Raw genomic sequence first — 18,636 nt, forward strand, 5'->3', positions numbered from 1 at the left:
ACAACTCCTTCTCTACCCCGCCATGAAGTCCAAGGTCTCCTTTCTACCTTAGCAGCAAGCCAAGGACAGTCACTGAGCACATGTGACCTGGGAATCCAGATACGCCAAAGAGGTAGAATGGCAGGAATGTCACGTTCAGTAACCATAACCTCCACCAGTCGATCACAGAGCTCTGGGTCAGGCCTGGGGAGGGAGCTGCCACTTCCGTCTGCTCTCCCAATGTGAGGGATATGATCACATGCAGCTTGAGGCCTGATTTGGGGTTAGCTTGTGAAGCATTACAGGTAATATCACATAATAAGTAACTGGTAAAATTGAAATGCATACATGAACAAATGATATGGAACAAAAAGATGTTATCATTCAAGGTCAAGAAGAAGCAAATAGCCAAAAACTAGAAAAATATAAAACCAGCTAATTCTTATTCCTGGTTATATTTGTATCTATTTGATAAATAGAGTTATGAATTGACTATCAATTCAAGAGACTTATAGTACCTAAGCCTGAGTTGGGTGGGCCAAATGTTATCCATGTAAAATTAAAGCATAATTGTAAAATATTGAAAATACCTTCTCTAACTTGTCACCAACATCAATCATATTCACCAGAATATCATATCTGAAATAATTTGCCTTGACATTGAAAATTTAGAAGAACCAAAATTCGCAAGCTGGCAAAGGGCTCTCTGCAAGAGGCAAAACTGTTGCCAGTTGCTCAAAAATGGTATTTTGGTGATGTTCCTGTGGGTATCTGCACAGCTCACCAGAGCTTAATCACATTTAGTCCTGGACAGGATGGATCTGGATTGGAAGTTGGAGGAGGAAGGAAGCAGCTTGATAGGAGACTAAGCTGGAGAGGCAGCGGTAGGAAGAGTCCTGTCCTTTCTTCTTGTTTTGGTACTGAGATTGAACCCAGGGATGCTTAACCACTTAGGGACCTCCTCAGCCCTTTTTTATTTTTTATTTTGAGGCAGGGTCTCGCTAAGTCACTGACAGTCTCAAAGTTGCTGGGATTACAGGTGTATGCCACTGCACCTGGCTGAGCACTGTCTTTTCTGAGGTTGGCTTTATGGTCAGACCTTTAACGGTCTCCTGCACTCCTCCCACACCTGTGGGCACTTGATAAAAAGAACTTGCCCCACCTTCCATCCTTCAATTGGAACATTCTCTGACAACAGAGAAAGTTCTTTCTCTTTCTCTGAGGCACTATGCTGATTTCTCCCTTCTGTCTGTCGTCTGTGGGTAGCTGAGCCCTCTGTCTACCTCCTCCTTTTATATTTGACACTTCCCTAAGGGCTACTTTTCTGACTGCTTGGTCAACTCTTCATGCCTCAGCCCACAGGAAAGTAATCAGCTCAGCCCAGGTGTCTAGTCCCTGCCATCTATGACCTGATCTCCACTTGATTAAGAAGGGATATCAGACAGGCATGAGGTGTAGCTGCAGAACCAACACCAGAAAGCAGGCCAATCTCAAGAAATGAGCCAACTTTGGAGGAAGGAACAAGGTAAGTTCAGCACTGACAGAGAGGCTCAAGACAGCTCCTGGACTATACACTGGAGGTGCAGCTGCCCAGAGTTGACTTGGGAATAGGTGCCAGAGAAGGCCGGACCTTAGGACTGGGAACAGCCCCTCAGAAATGAGCAGATTATCTTAGCCCGGGTTTGGTTGAAGAGGAGCTGACACCCATGATGACCAACAAAAAGGAACTGAATTCCACTGAATTCCATGGAGTTCTGGAAAGATCCCTAGACCAGTGGTTTAAAACCCAAAGACATAATAAGAATTTCCTTAAGAGTTTTTTCAAGATCTATATCCCCAAACCTTATTCTGAACCTGAGAAGCCAGAACCTCAGACCAGTCTGGGTTGGGGTAGGTAGGAACAGCGACTTTAAAAGGCTGCCCAGGTGTTCTGATATAAATACCTGCCACACCCTGCCCCAAGGTGGTCACCATGGAGGTCACATAATTTTTTGATGCCAGAGAGAATGTCTGTTACCTCACACACAGTACAGTCCTCAGATATAATAGGCCTAAAGTAAATATTTGTCTATTGAATGAAATGAATTAATGAACACTTTCTGTCTACATATTGATTGGATTAATTAATTATTAATAAACAAGCAAAATGAATGAAAGAATCGTGCACTGTGTCAATAAATACAGAGAAGGAACAGACTTTCCCATAAGGGATTTTCACTACAGGTGCAAGCTAGCCTTCCATTTACTCATTCAGAACAACAGCTAAATATGACAACACTGGTGTGCGCGTTATCCACAAGTGTGGCTCAGCAATGTTTGGTATGACTGAATGAAGCAGGGTTTGTATTAACATCACAGGGAGTGTAAAATGAAAGAAGGTACTCCACCTAAGTCACAATTAATTATATAATCTGAAGCTTAATTCTAGCTTTGGAAACAATGGGAACCATAATTACATGTCCAAAGCCCAAAATGGAATCCCGCAAGTGTTTGACAAGCAGAACATAAGGATGATGGAGTGGTTTACCCATAAATTTGACCACAGGGCAACCCTGGTGAGTCATGAGTTCAGGTCATGGTAGGATTTTTCATTATCCTCCATTCTTCCGCAGTGAGTATATTGAGCTCTGGGCCACTTGATGGATGTGAATAAGCTTGTGAATTCAGGCTGGCCTGCTGTCTGTGTGGCTCTGACCTGTATATAGAATAGCCATGCAAATTAGCATGGGCCTTGGGCCAAACAAAATTAATCCAGGCCTAAAAGCAATCAAGTAAAAGGTGTCAAAGGGCAAAAGAAGAGAAAAATATGACTGGGAGCACTGATGCTCTATTTTTCAAGTTTCTCTAACTCATCACCATGTGATTTTTTTTTTTCTTTTTGTCACAAGTAAACTTAAAAATGTAGGAAGAACTGGTGGATATTTTTTCCAAATATTTGTGGGATGAAAAGAGAAAGTTAATGCTGTAAGTTGAAGTAAGGGATTCAAAAAGACTGTCCTTGACATCGAATCTGAAGTGAACCTCCTCACTGGCCCCTTCATCTTCAGCTTAGCACCCTGTTGTGCCTGGTCACATTATTCATTTGTTTTATGGTGATTGTCTGTCTCGCCTATTGGACTGTATGTTCCTCAAAGCTAAAAATTATGCATGTATGGCCTACCTCTGATTCCTAACATGTGGCAGACACATTCAACAAATACTCATTAAGTGAATGAGTAGACACTGCCTAATGATCTAGAGGCAGGCTTCCTGTAATAAAAGTAAACCATAGGATTGCCCCTGTTTCCCAGCCTACAGTTTGCAGTATGCCTGTCCTCCATAGAGCTCCCTGCTGACCCTACAGCTCTGGCCTCCCTCCTCTTCCACAGTTCTCTAAAATATTATTTGCAAGTGATATGATGAACCAGGAGTTAATATCCTTACCATATACCGAGCTCCTACAAGTCAATAAAAAGAAACAGTTCAATAAAAATGGGAAAGGACAGATATAGGCTGTTTACAAAAGAAGACATACCAAACACATGAAATGACATTCCACTTCGACAGTATAATAATCCAAAAATAAAACATAATTAAAGTACATATGTGTGTGTATTTGCCTATCAAATAAAAGGATAAAGAGAATGAAAAAACCTAGTGTTGATAGTGTTGGAAAATGGGAATTGTCATGCACTGATAGTTGGAATGCAAAGTTGTCATAACTCTTCCACAGAGAAGTTTCAGAATATATGCCCAAATTTAAAGTGCATGCTTACCCTTAGCCCATGAATTCCAACTCAAAGAACTTATTTATTGTTATTATAGTAAATTTTTAAATTTTACCATGAAATTGATCATTGTAATCAGTTTATAGGCATATATAAACAGTTTTTATTCTAGTTTTTTTACTTTTACATGTCAGTATACATATACTTACATAATTGTTATCTCAGACACATCTTTTAACAAGTTAGCACAGCTTCAGTTGTACATGTTCAAGATATGAGACAATTTACACGTTAACCATTTTTAAGAGTATGGTTCTGTGGCACCAAATAAAATCACATTATTGTACAACCATCACCATCATCTGTTCATCTCCAGAACTTTTTACTTGCCAATTGAACCTGTCCTCATTAAACACTAACTTGCCACTTCTCCCTGTTCCTTATCCCTGATAATCACCATTCTACTTTATGTCTCTATGAATTTGACTATTTCAAATATTTATTTTAAGGCCATAAGAGACAAGAGCAACGTGTGTGTGTGTGTGTGTGTGTGTGTGTGTACATGTACATGTGCACATACAAAACATGCATTAGTTAATTCACAAAGCTTTCCTGAGGACCTACTGAATGACTGAATGATAGGTAATAAAGAAGACGGATGAAGTTATTTATCCTATGTACTAGTAATGACCTAGAGAAGGAGGGTGGACCATAAACAAGTTTGTGAGCAATAAAACATTAGGTTAGGATAAGTCTTATGCAGAAAATAAATAGATCAATGCGATAGTGATTTCAGGTGGTACTTTAGATTGGGTAGGTAGTAAGAAGTTATCTTAGACACTGTTTACCATATCAAACAAATTAGAAAAAACTAAATGTGTAAGCAACATCCCTGCGAGGGCTAGAGTCCACCTGGCCGGATGTCAGAGTATGACAGTTCATCACAGAGAATAAGAGCCTTTCTCAGAACCAACTCCATTAATTCAACATGGCTTTTGTGGAATATTTTCCTGGAGAGAGAGAAAGTTTCCAACATTTTAGGATAGAAAATAATTTAGAAGGGGTACATGCCAATGCTTCTTTTTTCTAAAAAGGAATATGTAGATGACAGTTGCAACTGTTTGATATCCAGCCCTCCTAAAACTGTAAAATAGCAGCAGAGCGATCAAGAGGCTGATCTGAATCTTCTTTTTGTGGTTTTACTTTTGTTCCAGCAGGCTTAACAACACTGGGAAAAAATGACTGTGTGCATGGGAAACGTATTCTTCCCTCCTTGACTAACGGACATACTGGAGAGCAGGCACAAATAAGGGGCGGTGGCATTGCTTGTGATATAGCTGGAATACATGGAAAATTTTAAATAGCATCCAGGGCCTGGCCTACCCTTAGCAGAGGCAGGAAATTCAAGGGTAATATAACACTTTGCTGTTAAGTAATGTCATTGGAATAACAGCATGTTTGGGATGACTTTTGGCTTTCACTGGGAATTTCTGTTTCATTTGCTTCCAAAAAAAACTTTATTTTTTCCCTCTCTTAAGTTCTTAACTTGTATTTCAAAAATCCTTGTACCTATATAAACATGGTATATGCAAACTGGCCTTGAATAAAAGCTGTATGCTGTAGAATATGCTGAAAAGCAAATTCAGGATCTCAGTTTTAGCCATGGGACTTTAAGACAGCAGTTTTGTATATGTAATACAAAGTGCACAAAACAGGTTAAGGACCTCACTCTGTTACCTATTAGCTGTGTGATCTTCGATGGATTATTTGACCTCTGAGCTTTTGAGAGGGGGATAACATTAGTACCTACTCAGTGGAGAATAACATTCAAGAACATGAAAGGCTAGCACACAGTAGGGCCCTCCTTTTTTCCCCTAGACTTCATAACTGAACCTGTCATTCCTGACTCAGAATGGAAAAGGACTAATATAGAAAATCATAATTTAGTTCTGTCTGAATAACTTGAACATGATCTGACAAATTCCCCCTTCTGTTTTAAGCCATGCTCCTCCTGCACAGCCCAAAAAGCTGAGTTGTAGCATGAATTGAATTACCGTCTTCAGTTTCAAAGGGACTTGTGCTAACTAGAACATCTCAAGATAACTCAGGGGTGGTGTAGGAGATTCAGACCCATGAGAGAAATTGCTGAAGGATCTGCAGATGTTTAGATGGGTGATGACACTGTGGGGACATGCTCTTCCAAATATTTGAAGAGCAAGGTCATGTGGAAGAGAAATTTGATTTATTCTGCAAAACTCCATAAGTGGAGACAGATTCCTGTTTTATATAGAAAACCTTCATTAAAAAATAAAACAGTCAAGAAATGATGCTATCTTCTGAGGTAGAGAGGGTCCCATCTCTAGAGATATTTTGTCAGAGAACAGCTTTCTACTCCCTGAGAGCCGCACAGGAAATTCTGTACTAGAGAAGGGCTGGGAGAGATGATATTGAGGGATTTGTTCCAGGTCAGGAAGGCGACAATTCTGGTGTCTACATAAATGTTTTGCAGCAGGAACTTAAGGAAGAATAGCCATGAAGCAGGGTAAGGCACACACAGGCACATGCAGGTTGTGTTAATGTATGAACTTTAACCTCGTATAACAAAAGAATATCATGCCACATTTAAGGCGGGGATGTTTATCTGCTGGAAATGAAAACATTCATACTTTACCGTATCGAATTTTATAGGTTCATGTACACACCAGGGCCAAATGAAACTGAACCAAGATCTTAGGCATTAAGTTACATTTTAATTTTGCCTTCTCCCTCCCTTGTGATTTTGACATAAGTGATTAAAAATGAACTTGGACCTTTGACCTGTCCATTTTGGTTTGGGTTTTTTTGTATTTTTCTTTTCCTGCTCACCTGCAAACCTCTGCTGATTGTTTCATAGTCTTGGTCAACTGCTTTTAACAGCTAAACATTAGAGTCACTGAGAGCATAAACAGGAAGCTGGTATTTAGGTGGGAGTTCCCAGGAATTTTATACCACTGACCACAGAGGCCAAGAGAGAAAGGAAATAGGAAAAACAGTGTAAATACCTGGGTGACTAATGACTCTGTGCAGCTCAGCTGGCTTTACTGAATGTTTAATGGGAAGTCTCTTGCGGGGCAAACACCCTTAAGATGTTGCAGACACCTTGTGGCATGGAAGGACCAAATAAGGGTATTTACTGCGCGGGGTTGGGTGGTTTCCTTCACCCACTACTGGGTAAAAAGGGGTTTTGGCAATTTGGCCAGACGAATCTTCCAGTGATTGACTGCATTTGCATGCGTGGTGCATTTTCCTAGCACCGGGGTTCCCAGGCCTCTCCAGGCCGCTGATTGTTAAGGATTGTAAGGCCACCCCTCTCCTTGTTCACACGGATAGCGCCTAAGAGGATTTAGAATCAAGTGGGCACATTTGCACTGCCTTGTTCTGAAGAGGCAGCTGGAGCGCGGGCCGGCAGGCCTGGCGCAGCCCACCGCTAGTCCCCGAGGACTGCATTGTCCTCTGAGGGGCCGCCACGGGGGCTCCATTGTGCACGGAGCAGGCCTTTTTCTCCTGCCCTCTGTCTCCCCCAGCCTCCTCCTCCACCCCCTCACGCAGACCTTTCTCTCAAGCTGCCTGGATCTCCCGGCTGCCGCATTTCCAATGCAGAGAAGCAGGCAGGGCTTCGGGCTGGCCATCTGCACGCGGAGATTGACAGCAGCCCCGGAAGGTCAGCGCCTCAACGATTTCAGTCTGAACAGCAGGCCACCCAGGCCTCCCGAGCAAAACAGGGACATCTGCTCCCCTTAATTTAGAACACTGGTTCTAATTTCACCAGAGCCCCTTGCTCGAAGCTCTCCTAGGGCTCCAGGGGAGGAGACAACGGGGCGGGGAGGGGGCCAAACAGACGGCCATGGGCCCCTAGCTCCGTAGTTCCCAGGGAAAGCTGCTGAGATGGAGGCGGTGGGGGCGGCGGGGGGGGGGGGGCGCCGGGGTGTGGAGTCTGGTCACTCACGTGACCAGGGTGACGTTGTGTTGGAGAGAGGCAGAGGGGGGAAGGGGCGCGGAGTGGGCACAACAGCCCTGGAGTGCCTGGGAGGCATGGTGCAGGCGCATTCGTGCATCTGTACTTTAGATGGGCAGGCTGTGCTGGCCTGGGAGGCCAGACGGAGCGAGTAGGGTCAGAGGCTCCTTTGCTCTGGACAGGCGGGTTGTGGACTCCTCCTTGCCTGAAGAACAAGTGATCCAGCAGAATATATTGCTACAAGAGCCAGAGAACCAGCTCTGACCCTCCTATGGGTCCCTGGGCCAGTAGTTTTAAAGATAGCCTCTGTGGCCAAAGACTAAATCCTGCCTGGACAGTTGACATCAGAATCCTTCCTTTTCATATTTGGGCAAAGGATGAAAGAATTCTGCTTCTGCAGAGTTTCCATCCCTGGGTCAAAAGCTCCTTGAAAACATACAGGGCTTGTTAGTCACCCTTCTGTCTCCAGCACCTAACACAAATGTTTGGAGATTAAATTAATGTGCAAAGGGTGAGAGGTGGTCCTTGTGAGCACCAAGTGCAACCGTTCTTTTTCTGCGTGAGGGGAAAACAAGACACTGGGGATAATGAACCTGTGTCTACAGCCAGTGTTAATTACTGTGTTCTCTCTTCCTCCCTTTCTTCCTTTCACATTTTATTGAGTGCCCCCACATGCCAGATATCAGGCGTTCAACTAGGAATACGTAGAAAGGAGCCTCCCAGCCTTTACAACACTCTGCACTTATGTAACAGGTGCTGTGTACGAGTCAACAGCTCATCAGGACCCTGTGTGATCAATAAATGCTATCAAAAACAATAGGAGGATCTTAAACCTAACCACTAGAAGGGAGGGATGTGGTGGAAGCTGGGAGGATGAGTGGAAGCTCACCGAAAGGCCCTTTGTCCACAATGGACCCTCTGCAGGGATTCCCTCTTCTCCCACCCATACCCAATATCCCCACTGCACCTCTTGCCCACTTTTCAGGCCTCAGGTGAAATGTGCTTCTCTGGTGTGCTGACTAGGAAATGTCTTCCTATTAAGAGGTCCTGTAGCTCTTTCATACTTACATAGTGTTCACCACATGTACAGTTGGGCCAAGTTCATCAACCCCATTGGACTGCAAGGATCTTGAAGCAGAAACTGGCCTTCCTGTTCTTGGATGGAGTCACCACACCCAGCACAGGGTCCAGCCCATCATGTTCCCTAATATTTGCTCAACTGATAAATAATCAAACTGAAAAATATTCTGACTTTTCTTCAGTTAATGAGAAACCCATCCATACATTTTGTGTTTGCAGTGTGAGGCCAGATTGTGACTCCTCTCTCTAGATAGCGGTGGGAAGTAGCTGGAAGGAAGTGGACGTGGTTTAGAATTTATTATTGTCTGATACTATAAAGCTCAGTGATTTAAAAACTGTCTTCTGCGGAATGACCCTGAGTGGGATGCTCCTCAATAAGAGAGATCTTGACAAACAGGTTTCTTAGTTACGAATTTCACAGAGCCTGTCTGAAGACCACCTAATAACATTTTGCAGCTAGGAAAAGGATAAAGTTAAATGGTAACTTTGCTGCACTAACTCTTCCAGTTCTCCTGAGGCCCTGGGAGGTGGAAGGAGCTACAGGAGGCAGCTGAACAAGATTAATTTGCTCTAATGAAGGTTGGCTCCTTCCTCTTATTTCTTTGTTATACTGTGTGACAAATTTGTGTTTTTGATTGTTTGTTTGTTTTATTTTGTTCTGTTTTTTACAGCAGGAGAATCAAGGATGTAGAGAGGCATTTTTGGCACAGTAGTCTCCCCTTATCCACAGAGGATACATTCCAAGATCACCAGTGGATGCTTGAAACTTCAGATAGTACCAAACACCATCTGTACCCCGTTTCTTCCTGCACATGCCTATTATGTGTTTGCTTTATAAGTTAGGCATAGTAAGAGATTAACAATAATAATTCATAATTACATAGAACAATGATAACAATAGACTATAATAAATATTATCCAAAATTTATGAACCATTTATTTTTTGAATTTTCTATCTAAAATATTTGGACTGCAGCTAATCATGGGTAATTGAAACTGCAAAAAAAAAAAAAAAAAAAAAAAAAAAAAAAAGAAGCCACAAATAAGGGAGATGATGGTATAGTATTGCCTGAGTTTGAATCCAGCTCTATCACTTCTTGCTTTTATGCCTCATCTTTCTGGGCCTCAAGTACTTTATTGTGAATAGAGATAATAGTATCTAATTTCACAGTGTTGAGATTTTTAAAAGTTCTTGTGTATACTGAGAATTCTTATAGTATAAATTTTTAATGCTAACATTTTAATTAATTACAATTAAATATCTAACCTCTGAGCTTTAATTTGTTTCATTAAGTCTGGCATTAATGGAGAGGGATCACAGAAGACTACGATTTAAGGCCTAACTTTTCTCTGCTTGCTGCTTTTGAGCTCCAGCAAAGCATTGTACACATTCACCATGACTTTTCCAGCTAGAAGGATTCCAATTCTTTTAATAGTGTTTGCTGAGCTCTTCCCTCTCAGGTTAGGGTGGAATTTCATTATATTTTATTCTCTGAGAGAAGAGTGGAGCAGCTGTATGTCAATATTAAAAAAAAAAAAAAAAAAAAAAAATTGCCTACAATCAGTTTCTCAAGGACTGGTTTTGTAGCCAGTGGTTGTCTCCTCAGCCAACACGTTGATGATTCAAGGGACCCTATTATTTAGGGTCTTTCACTCTAAATGAAAGACTAAGTAGAATCTTACCTGTTTGCTGCAGCTTAAATTTGACCATAAAAGGGTCAATACTGGATTCTCAGAGAAGAAGCATTTTCAGGAGCTCTGTGTTAGAGCTCAGTGTGAAAATTCACATTGTTTTAAAACTGCACATTAAACTGCAACACATTAAAGAAGCTCAACACTGTTAAGTTAAATACTATTATCTCTATTCTGTTTCTGGAAAGACAAAGGTGCCCTGAAATTTGTGGAAATGTTTTCTTACCCATGTGTAAAGAAGGAACAGTTTTATTCCTTCAATTCTTCCTTTTCTGCATATGACTTTAACCTGGGAAGAGTTTTCTAGACAAGATGCTTGGAATAAATCTTGCTCAGATATAATCTCTGATTCATAGTTTGACTCAGGAAGCAAATAACATTTTTTTCAAATGTTAACTGTTCTCGTGGATAGACTCTCAATGTTCAGAAGAGTAATTGGCAAAAGTATTTTTATTTCATGTAACTCTTACAGGGGATTACTGCTTATGGACCAGCAATTTGCTAAAGATCTAAAGATTCTAAAAAGATGCTTTTAAAGAAACACCGTTTTCCACCTGGCGTGCGCATCAGTGCCTTTGGGCGTCCCCCGTCCCTTACTTCCAGTCACTGATGCTGGATCTCAACAGCTTCCTGTAGGTGCAACTACCTAGCACCTTGCCTGGTGCCCATGTCTCTCACCTCTTCTAGAGCTTCCAGAATTTTCCCTGGAGCTTCTCTGAGCCCTATTAGTCCTTCTGATTGTCTGTCCCAGAAGTATGGGGGAGTAAGTTTTGAAAGTGGACCTTCGACCAATAGAGCAGATGCTCCTGAATAACTGCTTTTCTCTCTTCCTCCAGACAATCCTGAAACATCTTTCATACAATGCCTCAGTCAGGAAAGAGCCAGAAGCCATTCGCCAGGAGCTGCAGCCAACTTCATAACTTATCCTTCTATTGGTTTTCCATCCTTCCGTGCTTCATTCTTCTTGTCTCTTACTCCTACTTGCTGGCTCACACATCCTGATAAATATTTGCCCTCAAGCCTTTGTCTCAGGATCCGCTGACGTGGGTGGGGTGGGAAGGCCAGGCTAAGTTCAAGTCATTTTTGACTATTTTCTCTTTTAAACAGAGAAGGTTATAGTGTCTACCCTATTTTCACATCCCCTCACTTCAGTCAGTTCTCCAAATGCAGAAGAGGTCACTCTTGCCTTTGTGTGTGTGTATCCATTTAGTAATGTGTATGAAACAGTTTATGGAGTCAACTTCCTGTCACCATGACAAAACACCTGAGATAATTAACTTATGAGTAGAAATGTTTGTTTTGGCTCATGGTTTTGGAAGTCCCAACACATGATCAGATGGATGAAATGCTTTTAGGCATGTGGCAAGGCAGTACACACCACGGAAGGAGCAGTGGCAAAATAAAACACTGTTCACTTCATGCCCAGGAAACAAAAGACAGGAAGAGGAAAAGACTGGGGACCCACAAGACCCTTCAAGGGCATGTCCCCAGTTATCTAAGGACCTCCCAACAGGCCCCACCTCTTAAAAGTTCTACCGCCTCTCAAAAGCACCATGCTAGGAATCAAAGCCTTATTCAAGATCCACATGTCCCTTGCTTTGGATCTGGTGGATCTTAGAGTGGCGAATCATGACATCCAGGTCAATCCCAGTGGGATCCTAATGGAGTTTGTAATTAGATCAGGTCAGAAACTTTGGCCCTGGACTTTTTGTCTACTAATTTTAACCTTGGTCAATTTTATTTTTCCAAGTCAGATTTTTAACTTCCTCCAAAGTTTTTGTTTGTTTGTTTTATCCTACTCTGTTTATGAATTTGAAGTATGTAAACAAGCAAAGATTGGTGTGAGGCCTTTAAAATTTTAATAACACATAAGTGGGTAGGTCTTTAAAAAAAAAATTCATATAGCCCAAATGTTCCAAAGTCACATTTTAGACTTCTACCTGTGACAAAGCTTTAAAGGTTATTACAAAATTATATTTTTTTAAACAACAGTATAAAACCTTTTTAACTTTCATTTGTAGACCATTTTTGAATTTATTTAATAACTAGAAATTCTCTAAATTTATTTCTGCTTGTGAATTTTCTTGATATTAAAGAGGTAGATGAGAGATGGAGAATATAAAAATTAAAACAAAAAATACAAAAAAAATGTGGCAGGAAGAAAAAGAAGGTTGGTTTTAATTGGTGTCAATAATGAACCACATTATCAGGATTTGGCTTTTGTGGGGAACATGTGAATCTTTTTTTTTCAACTTTAATTTTTATTTGTACTAATTAGTTATACATGACAGTAGAATGCATTTGTCATGTTCGATTCATTGTACTGGAATGGAACACAACTTTTAATTTCTCTGGTTGTACATGATATGGAGTCATACCATTCCTGCAGTCATACATGTACCCAGGGTAATGATATCCATCTCATTCCAAAATCTTTCCCACTCCCTTTCCCTATCCTCTCCTCTCACTCCCCACTGCCCAATTCAAAGTTTCTCCTTTCTTCCCTCCCCAACCATTATGGATCAGCATTTACATATCAGAGAAAACATTTGACCTTTGTTTTTTGGGGGATTGATTTATTTCATTTAGCATGATATTCTCTATCTCCATCCATTCAGGTGAATGCCATAATTTTATTCTCCTTTAAGGCTGAGTAGCAGTCCATATATATCACATTTTTTAATCCATTCATCTGTTGAAGGGTATCTAGGTTGGTTCCATAGTTTAGCTATTGTGAATTGAGCTGCTATACACAGTGATGTGGCTGCATCACTGTAGTATGCTGATTTTAAGTCCTTTGGGTATAAACCAAGGAGTAGGAGAGCTGGCTCAAATGGTGGTTCCATTCCAAGTTTTCTAAGGAATCTCCACACTGCTTTCCAGAGTGGTTGCACCAATTTGTAGCCCCACCAGTAATGTATGAGTGTACCTTTTTCCCCACATCCTCACCAACATTTATTGTTACTTGTATTCTTGATCATTGCCATTCTGACTGGAGGGAGATGAAATCTTAGAGTAGTTTTGATTTGCATTTCTCTAATTACTAGAGATCTTGAACATTTTTTCATATATTTGCTGATCCATTGTATATCTTCTGTGAAGTGTATACTCAGTTCCTTAGCCCATTTATTGATTGGATTATTTGGTTTTTTGGTGTTAAGTTTTTTGAGTTCTTTATATATCCTGGAAATTAGTGCTTTATCTGATGCGTGTGTAGTAGAGATTTTCTCTCACTCCATACGCTCTCTTCTCACGTTATTGATTGTTTCATTTGCTTTGAAGAAGCGTTTTAGTTTGAATCCATCCCATTTGTTGATTCTTGATTTTATTTCTTGTGCTTTAGGAGCCTTGTTAAGGAAGTCAGGTCCTAAGCTGACATGATGAAGATTTGGGCCTACTTTTGCTTCTATTAGGTGCAGGGTCTCTGGTGTAATTCCTAGGTCCTTGATCCACTTTGAGTTGAGTTTTTTGCAGGGTGAGAGATAGGGGTTTAATTTCATTTTGCTGCATATGAATTTCCAGTTTTCCCAGCACCATTTGTTGAAGAGGCTTTCTTTCTCCAATGTATGTTTTTGACACCTTTGTCTAGTATGAGATAAACTGTATTTATGTGGGAACATGTGAATCTTTAAAGGATTATCATGTGTGCACCATTAAAAATGGTGACAACTTTTTGGAAATATATTTTATTATGCTTTTTCCATATTTTTATTAATGATATGAAAAGGGATTTGTTGTTACATATTCATTCATGTGCCTGGTATAACAATATAATTTGGTCAATATCATTCTCAGGGAAATATTTTAAAAGTTAACAATAGTGACAATTTTAAATGTACTAATAGAAGATAAGTCCAAAACAATAGCTAAAAAATTCCAACTTGAGCTTAAATTGGTAGTTAATATGGTTGCAAAACTGGCACAAACCCACAAGGGTTGATTAATGGAAGAGTCCTGAGAGCAGGTGAAAGGAAGAGTGTGTCATGAGCCAAAATAAACCTTTTCTCTCTATAAGTTATTTACTTCAGGTGTTTTGTTAGAGTAACAAGAAGCTGACTAATACACCCCCATAAACTGTTTGATACACATAGCTGGATGGAGACTCACACAGTGAAGAGAAGGGTAAGCATTTATTTCATTTGGAACACTGATTGAAATGAGGGGGATTGAAGATAGTTTAGACACGATAGATCTCTCTGTTTAAAAAAAAAAAAAAAAAAGTTAAAAATGACTTGGACTTAGCCTGACTTTCCCACCCCACCCCATACAGTAGATCCTATCTTGAAGTAACTGGACTGGGGAACAACTTAGAGTCAACCTGGGCCCTTGACCACTGGCCCTTCCCAGTGAGTGCAACTCTGGGACCTGAGGAAAATGAAGCCTCACACACCCGTGAGGATGATGGGGCCAAGGTCAGGGTCAGGGTCTCCTTGAGGGTTTGCTTTGGGATTACTGAGAACTGAGCAGTGCTGTCTGTGTACCCTACCCCAAGTGGTATAATAGCCAGAGGACATCAATAAGGGTATGCAGAGCAAAACTAAGAGCTATGGCCAGGAGCTCAGCCATGCCTCCCTCTGGTGGAGCCTAGAAATAGTAGAAAGGGGCAAGATTTTCAAGGAAGAGAGATCTATATTAAACAGGTAGAATCAAGAGCCAAACGTGTTGAATCATTCCAATCTCTCAGTGTAATAGAATTTATTCCTCTAACTGCTGGAAAGGCTGCTGAAAGGACTGCCTTCAGCTGTCAGTCCTCTTTGGCAATTGTCTCAGGTGAGGAAATTTTCTTAATCCAGGCAGTGATCAAGGACATGTCAGGACATCACATCCAAAGTAAAAGATAAATTTGGGGACCTTGCTCTTTTCACCACAAAGACAAACAAAAATTGATCAGTGCATTTAAGATCTGAAAGCTGTATATTCTACATTTGGGAATACTGCTTCAATCTGGATATCATTCAAAGTCTAATGACTTTAATAGTGGACCAAAAGAAGAATGGATCCTGCATCAGATCGAGGCTATCGTATCGATGCCACTTGGACCATGTGACGTTGCAGACCTTCTGGTATTGAATGTATCTGTGGTGGGAAAAGATGCCATGCTGAATTTTTTGGGAAAAGCACAATGCAGATACCTCAACTTCTGGTGCAAGTCTACACTAACTCAGCAGAGAATTCTGCAACTTTAAGCAATAGCTCTGGCATGCCATGGGAACCTAGTTAAGATAGAGTACCTACCAGTGACCATGTGACCAAAGCAACCCAGTATGAGCTGGGTTCCATCAGAACCACTGTTTCACATTATTGGCTGGGCCATGGAATAGTCCATTATAAAACTGTGCCAGAATATCTGGGATTATGCCCAAATAAGGCAAGGGGGTCACAATAAATCTGCACAAAAACTCCATGTCGTTCACTATTATTACACCATTATTGCTCTCTCAGCTCACACTGACCACCACATGGAAGATCTCTGATGATCAACTAATCAAAAAGAAAGGGGCTCAAGCTTGCTTCACGGAGGGACCAGCCAGGGTATAGGTGTAAACTGAAAATGCATGGTGACTGCATCACAGTCTCATCCAAAGCTGATCTTGAAAAACAGAGGACAGGGAAAGCTTCAGCTTCAGGTGGTCCCTGGTCATCTACTTTGCAATAAAGAAAATCATCCTGGGGTTGTAACATATACAGACTCATGGGTAGAAACAAATGGCTTGACTGCAGAGACAGGGACCCAGAAGTGAAAAGGTTGGCAGACAGCAACAAGGAAATCTGGAGTAGGGACACGTGTGTGGACTTATGGAAGTGGGTGCAAAGGATGAACATTTTTGTATCTCATGTTAACAACAAGAGAGAAACTAAACATGCAGGTAGACAAAATGACTAGCCAATTGATGTTAGCCAGCTTCTGTCATCAATGACTCCAGTGTTGGCACAACACAGGCGAACAGAATTGCTATGGTGGCAGGGACAGAGGCTATTCATGGACCCACCAGCATGGCCTCCCACTCACCAAAACTCTTCCAAAAACTGCTACTGACAAATATCTTAATGTTCCAGCAACAGTGATATTGAGTCCCCAGTATAACACCATCCCTCAAAGACACCAACAAAATACTATGCAAAGACCACATTGGCCATCTTCCAGTTCATTTTAACCTGAATGGACACATATTCTGAGTATAGGTTTTACATTTCCTGTGTTGGCACTTTGACCAGTATCACTATCCAAGGGCTTCTGAAGTGCTAAATGCACTTTCATGGGAACCATGTGCCATCACATGGTTTCATGGGAACCATGTACCATCATATCAGGAACCCACTTTTTAGCAATGAAGTGATTGGAATGGGTACATGACCATGGACTCCACTGGTTCTATTCCATAACACCCAGCAGCTGCCAGCCAGAAAGAATGATGGCACAGACAGACCAGTGCCATCACTGATAGGCCAGCCCAAAGGCAATTGTCTGTGAGTACATTTCCAGGAGGCAGGGTACACCTTAAATTGATTTTTATATGGTTCTATGTTCACAATGGACAGAATACATGAATCTAGATCCAAGGAGTGAGTATAAACAAGTGGTTCTGCCAACTATCACTCCCTGTGACCTACCAGAATATCCTCAAAACACTGCATTTTGTGGATTTTAAGGTCCTGGTTACTAAGTGTGGGGTGCTTCTGAGAGGGAACATAACCCCAGTAAATTATATACACAGCTGATTCTTGGGTGTTTCTTGCACCCGAGTCAGTAGATGAAAAAGAGAAATCACCATGTTGGGGTAATCAAACCTGATCATCAGGAAGACCAAGGCCTACTGTTATACACAGGGAAGGAGAATACATGCAGAACCTAAGTGACCTACTTAGGCACTTCTTGGTACCCCCCTCTCCATTTTGAAAGAAAATAAACTACAGCTTAAGAAGGGCATAACGGTCAGGAACTAACCCTCGGGGATGAACATCTGGTCTTACCACTGGGAAAAACACTGAGATCAGAAAAGTGCTTGTGAGAATGAGGGAAATCTTCAACACGTAGCAGAGAGGGGAGAAGATCAGTATTATTCATTGCCCTGAAACCTGATCTGTAATTTGTCACACTATTTTCCTTTACATTAAGTTCCCATTAGAAGCAGAGACTCACTGCCCAGAACCCAGAAGAAGAAGAGGATTCAAGCACTGCAAGAACTATTTGTGGATGCTTTGATGTGCTACATGGGAGGATTCTAATTTGGAGATGAAGGTCTTATGTCCCTCATGCTGGGAATGTTGTTAGAATATGACTTTTAGCTGCTAGCCTATGAACATACCTTCATCCAGAGAATACAATCTATATGATGTCATGGTCACATCTGCCAGGAAGAACTGGTTAAGATTGACTTAATGATGGTTAAGATGAAAGAAGGAAATTCTGACCCTCTTGTTCTAACTTGTTGACAACTCTAAAAGCCTCCGTGAGGATTGGCTGATGTTTTTGCAGAGATGAATTGTATTTTAACTTTCCCCTCTGTCTCATTCTGTTGTTCCCTCTCCTTTCAACAGGCATTGATCCCAAGAGCACTCCTTAATAAGCTTCTTCCCTGGTAACATGACCTGTAACAACCTATAATAACTTGGGTTATTACCAAATGAGATAATGTGGATTCACAGATTGGTGAGGCCTAGAAAAAATTTTGCTTAAAAAATAGTTCACTTTATTAATACCAAGTTGTGTACTTAAGAGTGTCTTGTCAATTGATTTTGATCAAATACACTTACATGCAGGCAAAGTGAACTCTTTGTGAGAATTCCTGAATGCATTCAATCTGAGCACATCTCACTTCAGATGCCAGATTTCCAATCCCAACTTCAGTCCTAGTGTGGATTTTAGTCATTTTGTGAAAGATAATGTGTATTCTTAGAGCTAAGTAGATATATAAACATTTCTCAGAGTTTTGACACATGGTCAGAAAACTTAGGAGAATCTATTCATTTCCAGAATCTTAAAAGTCTTGTGCCCCTTTGCATGCCTGACTTGCTTTTCAATCCAATCAGTTCTCAAAATTGAACCATACTGATAAAGCAGATGTTTGATAATTCAGATACATGCCGATGTTTGCTTTCCATGAGCAACTGCAAAAGTTTAAAAATATAATTCATTTTTATTCAAGTTGATGAATCTTTTATTGAATTATGACTTCATATTCA

Source organism: Sciurus vulgaris (assembly GCF_902686455.1).
Source record: "Sciurus vulgaris genome assembly, chromosome: 12".
Taxonomy (NCBI): Eukaryota; Metazoa; Chordata; class Mammalia; order Rodentia; family Sciuridae; genus Sciurus; species Sciurus vulgaris.